We start from the raw sequence: 7,624 nt of genomic DNA on the forward strand, positions 1-7,624 counted from the left end.
GGCTCTGAGTAAGACTAGGCTTGTGGATGTGGGTATCAGATGACTGTGACTTCATGGAGCAGTCTCTGCTGATTTCTAAATTGGAGGCTGCATTGTAAAGTTTTCAGGAAAGCTGTTATGGAAGATATTATTGCTAATATCCTTGGGTATGGACAGCATACTCACTGGAGTACTAAGGGCACATGAGGATGCATGTACTCCGGTCACCACCGCCTTACCCACACACCCATACCGCTGTATTCCTGAGCATCCCTTAGATTTGTGGGTCAGTGTAATACAGTCTCTGTGAAGCCCCCACTTAGCTAGTGGGACTCCTGGCAGCTCCATCTCTTGGACTAAGTCTGCCAGATTGTGGAGCCTTCACTGCACTGAGAATCTGCTGAGTCAGGACAAGCTTCTGTTTCCTGGGTGACTGGAGGAAGTGCAGTCACACCATCACCCCAGTTTCCTCAGCTTCTCATGAAGGGGTTGGGGCAGCAGGTGAGCTGATGGACCCCAGGCTTACCTCAACCTAAATAAACCAAGAAGAAAACCATGACAAGGTTTTTTTTTTTTTTTTAAAGATTTTATTTATTTGAGAGAGAGAGAGAGAGAACACATGAGAGAGAGAGAGAAGGAGCAGGAGCAGGGGGGAGGGGCAGAGGGAGAAGCAGACTCCCCACTGAGCAGGGAGCCCAACATGGGAACCCATCCCAGGACCCTGGGATCAGGACCCAAGCCGAAGGCAGACATTTAACCAACTGAGCCACCCAGGCACGAGGTTTAACTGTCAATAGTAGTTGTTAATGTCCGTCTATTTTTTAGGAATCCAAAAAAATCTTCTAAGAAAATGAGATGCTTTTATTCATTCATTCAATAGAGATTTATTCATGTTAGTTTCTAGAAGAAAGGGAGATGAATAAGAAACAACAGTTCTGCTCCTTGGTATCTACCCAAGAGCACTGAAAACATATGTCCACAAAAAAGCTGATACCTGAGTGTTCTTAGACGTGTTATTCACGACAGCCAAAAAGTGCTAACAACCCAAATGTCCATCAACTGATGAATGGATAAATAAAATGTGCTACATCTATAACAGAATATTATTTGGCGATAAAAAAAAGGAATAGAGGGGCGCCTGGCTGGCTCAGTTGATAGAGCATGGGACTCTTGATCTTGAGGTCATGAGTTTGAGCCCCACACTGGGTGTAGAGATTACCTAAAAAAATAAAAAAAAGAGGAAGAAATAGAGAACTGATAATGCTACAGCATGGATGAACTTTGAAAGCATACTAAGTGAAAGAAACTACACCCAGAAGTTCTCATTTCATGATTCCACTTTTCATGAGATGCCCAGAATAGGCAAATCTCTATAGATTTCCATATAGAAAGCAGATAGAAAGCAGATTAGTGGTTGCCTAGGGTTGATGAGATTGTAGGAAGGGCTGAGGGATGATGGCTAAGGGAAGCAGGATTTCCTTTAGGGGTGGTAAAAATGTTCTAAACTTAATTATGATGTGGGGCTGAATGGGGTTCTACCTCTGAGAATCCAGCTCCAGGTTGGGGTGGGTAGGAGCATCACTCAGTTGGCAGGGCTCTGCCCTCATTGTGTGGTGGCCCAGGGTGTGGCCTGACTCCAAGCAGCCTCATTGTGATGACTGGTAGACTACAACAAAGCCTTAATTTTTGCAGACCAAGGCTGAAACATGAGGTTAGGCCATGCGCAAGGTGGTGATTCCTCTAGTTTAGAAAGCCAGGCTACAATAGGCATTCGCTTCTCCCTCTGCAGGGCCCTTGAAGTATGGGACTAGTGGCAAAAAACAGATGGTATGGCCTGATAAGATACCCCTTTGTTCCACTGCTACCCAGTGTCCTCAGTCCTACAAGATAACACTGGGCTGCCCATTGCAATTCAGCCCCAGTCTCCCTTTTGCCAGCACTATAATTTCAAGCAATTCACCCTTCTTCCAAACACCCCCATATTTTCTGATCTTCATCCATCAGTTCACACTGTTTCCTCTGCCCTGGTGCCTCTTCTCCATCGTTCCCTGTTAAAATCCCACTTCATCTTTGGTATCTTCAGGATCTAGACCAAAGGCACTTCCCTCCACCTACGATGCATTCCCATACCATCCGCTTTCCCCTTGCCGTCCAGCATCAGAACGCATCACCCCTTCCTCCGTGACCCCCACCCCAATTTGTTGTCCTTTGTGGCTGGGTGATAGTCTGCCCATTGTGGACATTTCTGGATGGTGATCTCCTTGAGGACTGGGATTTTATTTGACGCCAATTTTTATGCTCCCTGATGCCTAATGCAATACCTTACACGTAGCATGCCCTCAGGATATGTCTGCTGAATTATGGTATGGCATTTTTCTAACTAGGTGGGCTACGTTCTGTAGAAACTCAGCATACAGGAATTTGCCATTAACCAGTCTGAAACTCGGGAAACTGATTTTACAGATGGAAACCGTTTACAGAATTTTCAGCTCCCTCCACCCATTTGTTCACTTAGGGATACATTCACTGGTCACTTCTGGGACTGTGTATCTCTCTGTACCTTCCCTCAGATTGCTCGTACATTGCTAAATGCCAACAGTTTCTGCAGAGCACGCTGGGAACAGGTTTGCACACCACAGAGTGCTGGAAGGACTGGAGAGGGAGTTGCTGAAGCTAGGAGACTTTCAGTTCATTATGTTCTGTGCAGTTAAGCCATCAGTGATATTTCTTCTTTAGACCTTCATGCTTTTCTGCCAAACACAAAAATATCCCAACCATTTGCTTCCATATTGGTGAATTGCAGAGGGTACCACGATGAATCTTTTAGTAGAAAACTGTTGTTTTCTTCTGTGTGATTTTTAAAGGTCTATTGCCCTTTTGCACAGAATTTTATTATGTGTTGGTGCCAGTTTATCTTCCAGAGGAGCCCAACTCCAAATTTATAATGAAAGACAAGCAAAGTGGGACTTCACGGCTTTGGCTGGACACCAAGTGGTAGCTAATTTTTGCAGCAGGAAAGACGAAATAACTCCCTGAACTGCAATTTTGGTTTCTCCTGTTCCAAAACAAAATTGTTTAAATGACAAACTCCTGTCTTAATCATAATTATTGGTTAATGAAAGTATGTCAGTATTTCAAGGGATATTTTTGTTTTTTAAATCTTAAATGTCATCCTGGCATTGACAACTGTGTTGGGGCTTTTACTTTTGATTAAGACAGAGGAGTCTGGTTAAATGAATTAACAGTTCATTTAACCTAATGAACTGGAAGAGCAAATAGAAATCCAGTTGACTAATTGTTACTCTTTATGGTTGACATTAGCTGTCCTCTAGTCTTTAGTCAGTACACAGAAATAAGTACATCCATTTGTGTGATGAAGAAGTAACATTTATGCCTGAAACTATATATTTTATACTTACTTGATTAATTACAGAGTCGGAAATTGGGAATGTTATGGTAACATAAGCTCTAGGAATCTCATTTGCTTCCAAGAACAAATGAGGATCTTAATGTACCTAATTTCTTATGACAGGATATAAACTTTATGTAGCCCTAGAGAACCCCTCCCATGTCCATTGTGCTTGGTTTCTCAGATCCCTCATCTTCTACTTTGGAGTAGAGACTCATTTTGCACACATATGTGCACACATAATCCTATTTACACACAGAGTCTTCCCTGCTTTTCTCTCTCTCTCTTTTTTTAAGATTTTATTTATTTATTTATTTATTTATTTATTTATTTATTTATTTATTTGAGAGAGAGAGAGAGCAGGGGGAGGGGCAGAGGGAGAGAGAAAGAATCTCAGCAGACTCTGCACCGGGTACAGAGCCCAACGCAGGGCTGGATCTCATGACCCTGAGATCATGATCTGAGCTGAAATCAGGAGTTGGGTGCTTAACTGACAGAGCCCACCCAGGCACCCCTTGCTTTTCTCTCTCTTACCTGAGTTTCTCTGTGAGGTTATCCATTCTTTGTGGACCCTTACCTCTGCTCCAGCCTTCAAGGGTGCTAATGGGCTTGTTTATTTCTCATCTTCCCAAATCACCTATCATCTTTCCTCAGATCGAAGATGTCATGGATTGCAAGATGTTCCATTAGTTGGTGTAGCATTAAAAAAGACTATCATAATTACAAAAACACAGAGATTTAAAGTTACATTCTGATTTTAAAGATGTTTAATGGGATGCCTGGCTGGCTTAGCCGGGGAAGTATGCAACTCTTGATCTCAGCATTGTTAATTTCAAGCCCCATGTTGGGCATGGAGCCTACTTAAAATAAAAATAAGAAAAATAAAGCGTGTTTAAACATGAGACTGTGTGACCCCTGGAATCAATGAAATGTGGCATTTGAATTTTGAAGGAGCCTTCTGGTGGTGATGACTTAGTGACTCCAGTGAGGGAGTGTCAGGCATTCTGGCAGGTTGGTGGGGCAAGAGGTTAGAGTCAGGGGGTGATTTTTTTTTGCCGCATATATCTCACCATGTAGTAAGCTGCCTATTCCATCTACAGAGTGACTTTGGGTGGGAAGACCTAGTAGAGAACAATAAAATAAGACATAAACATAAAGGCATGTAAATAAAGGAGTAGATCTGCCTGTTGCAGGAAATCTACAGATGTTCTATAATGCTGTATAAATCTCATTGATCAGAGAAGGCAGAGAAAGCCTGTCCCCATGGAGTGTTCTGAGAAGAGTCCACAGTCCATCGCTCTCTCTGCTTAGACCTCTGGCTGAGGCTGGAGACCTGAGTTCTAGTTTTTGCTCTGCTGCTTTCCAGCCCAGGAGCCTAGTGATCTAGGCCCATGATTTTCAAACCTTATCCTCAGTGCTGGAGCCCCTCAGATGAGGGATACACAGGCCTTGGGCTTCAATCTGAACAGCTCTACTTTAACCTGCCTTGGCTATTAGATGCCTGTGATTTCCTATTAAAAAAAGAAAAAGTTTCTCCGCTAAAAGAAAGCTTGAAAGTCATTGCCAGAGACAAACCCTACAACCTCTTCGACAGCTAAAATCCTCAGATTTATTATGTCCCTCCAAAATGTAGGTTATGGAGAAATACTAGAATATTTGTCCTCAGATAACAGCATCAAGACAAAAGAGCTGTCTCAGTCCATTCAGGCTGCTGTAACCAAGTACCATAGACTGGGGTGGCTTATAAATAACAGAAATTTATTTCTACATTTCTGGAGAATGAATCCACCTAGATCGAGGTGCCGGCATGGTTGGGTTCCGGTGAGGATCCCCTTCCAGGTCACAGACCAACTTCTATCCTCACATGGCACAAAGAGGGTGAGAGAGCTCTCTGGAGTCCCTTAAGATGACACTAATCTTATTCATGAGGTCTCCATCCTGATGGCCAAATTATCTCCCAAAGACCCCAACTCCTAACACCATCACGTTGGGAGTTAGACTTTTAACATAAGAATTTTAGGGGGACACACTCAGTCTATAACTAGAACCAAGGGTAATTTGTGTGAGAAGTTCCACCAGTGGCTTCCTCTTCATCATTCCTATTGAGAGCTCCCCCCCTTGTAAGTGACCCTTTGGGATCATTAAGGAAGGGAGTTGCCTAGTATATGAGTTTCCTTAATGGCTGCTGTTGACCGTATTACTATAAACTCAATGGCTTAAAACTATATAAATGTATTATTTTATAGTTTTGTAGGCTAGAAATCTGACATGGGTCTTTCTGGGTTAAAATTAAGGTGTTGGCAGGACTCCGTCTCTTTCTGGAGACTGTAGGGGAGAATCTGTTTCCTTACCTTTTCCAGTTTCTGGGGGCCACTTGTATTCCTTGGCTTGTAGCCCCTTTCTTCATTTCCAAAGTCAACAGTGGGAGAAATGAGTCCCTTTCACATTACATTTCTCTGGTCTTCTTCCATAGTCACACCACTCTGATTCTCTTCCTCTGTCTCTTCCTTCCACTTTTAAGGATCCTTGTGATGACATTGACTCCATTAGGATAATCCAGTATAATCTTCCTATTTTTAGATCATCTGAATAAAAACCTTAATTCCTCTTTGCCCTGTAATTATATAGTCACAGTTACCAGGTATTAGGATATAGACCTCCTTGGGGGCCATTATTCTGTCTATGACACCTGGACATAGGTGTCATAGTGGGACAGGTCTTGTGAGGATCAGAAAAGAGAAGTGATACAAAAGTAACCACAGAGCCATAAATCCGCCTATTTTGAGTTATGGCTTATCCCCTATTATTGCTTCATAATGTTTATTACACAAGGGACCTAGAGAGTGGCAAGCGAGTATTTCATATGGGATTGAGGTCACAGCTCGGATTTCCCCAGATGACAGAGATTTCTATGCAGGTCATTTATTCCAGAGTGCTTTTGGGATCAACACCTTTGGAAGGGAAGGGAAGTGAGAAAGATGTTTTGGGCAGAGAGAGAAGTTGGTTTGCAAAGCAGTCTCAACAAAGGCCTCAGCTAATCTTCTAGGGAGCTTTGAAACTGGGGTGAACCAGCTTTTATACTCATGCTGACCAGTCATTGGATGCCCTGGAAAAGGGGGTGTGACCTTGGTGAGGCCTCTCACTACCCAGAGGGACTGATAGCCTAGGGCTATCCGCAGCAGCTGGGAATAAAGTCCATTACTTCTGGAGGGGAATTGGGGTGGTGCATCACAATGCCCCCTACAATTGGACTGAGGACTCTAGTGTGGGATGGTTATCAGTGAACTGGAAGAGACTCTCCAAGGCTTGGGTGTAGGGGAGGGTCCCGGAATAGGGAGAGTGTATGTAGGAAGAGATGTAGGGATTTGCCCAGCCAGGCACAGAGTCGATTCAGAAGGGATGTTTCTCAGTTGCCTTTCTGCACCCTTATCCCTGCAAGAACCTTAGGCTCCCTGCCCACCGAGGGCCAGCTTGTCTGCTAGTCACCTCCAGCTCTGCTGGAAATGCCAGATAGAACAAGTGGTGGCGATATTGGTCTGAAGAGTCTGGACAGTGAGTAGATTTACACAGAGTAAACAAGAAGCTGGCCTGGGCTTTGGCTTGATTTCTCACTCCAGAAACCCACACACTGACAGCAGAGTCAACTCAGTGATATTTATGTGCCTTGGCAGCTGGTGCACATGGTGGCTGTTTGGGAGCATTATCCCAGGATCGCAGGTTTTTACTCTTTGTTACCTTGTCATCTGTAAGAGGAGGGATATGGTTATTGATAGTGTGTGGATTTGTGAATTATTTCACTTCTCCTAGAGTGAACTGTCTCTCCTATAGGCCTTGTGACTCTTGGCCTCCGTTAGAACTCTCTGCAGTGGCTGGGAGTCAAGATTAGCCTTAGGCATAGGCAGGATAGGACGTCACCCACTCAAGGTCACCAGAAAAACTCTCCTACCCCCAAAGAATTTGCCAAACTTGCCTTTGGATGCCTGAAGGCCCACCATTTTTTATTTCAAGCTGTGTTGCTGGGTTAAGTGTAGATGCTCTCAGAAAGGGTAACAACATCTCAATGGAAGTAATTTTAAAAGTTTTCCTGAAAGAAAATCCTGGGATGTAAGTGGTGGCATTCCAAGTGCCAAAGGCTCCCATGTAAAACCATTTGGCAATAATACTGAGAGCCCTTACAAACGTTCATACCCTTTGACCTAGTAATTCTATTCTATTTCTGTGCATTTAACCTAAAGA

The 7,624-nt window shown here is 43.5% G+C and overlaps 1 long non-coding RNA gene across 1 annotated transcript; it reads right to left on the bottom strand.

Annotated features, from left to right (window-relative positions):
* Positions 1-2,476: 2,476 nt before the first annotated feature.
* LOC141373340 (uncharacterized) lies at positions 2,477-5,990 on the bottom strand. The gene is made up of 3 exons (XR_012379218.1): positions 5,740-5,990; positions 3,923-4,099; positions 2,477-2,729 (listed from the first exon to the last, which is right to left on the bottom strand). It is a non-coding gene; the product is annotated as an uncharacterized lncRNA (long non-coding RNA).
* Between the last annotated feature and the right edge of the window lie 1,634 nt (positions 5,991-7,624).

This window comes from Callorhinus ursinus, unplaced genomic scaffold (genome assembly GCF_003265705.2).
Source record: "Callorhinus ursinus isolate GAN/ISIS: 27379988/994484 unplaced genomic scaffold, GSC_fseal_2.0 scaffold9, whole genome shotgun sequence".
Lineage (NCBI taxonomy): Eukaryota > Metazoa > Chordata > Mammalia > Carnivora > Otariidae > Callorhinus > Callorhinus ursinus.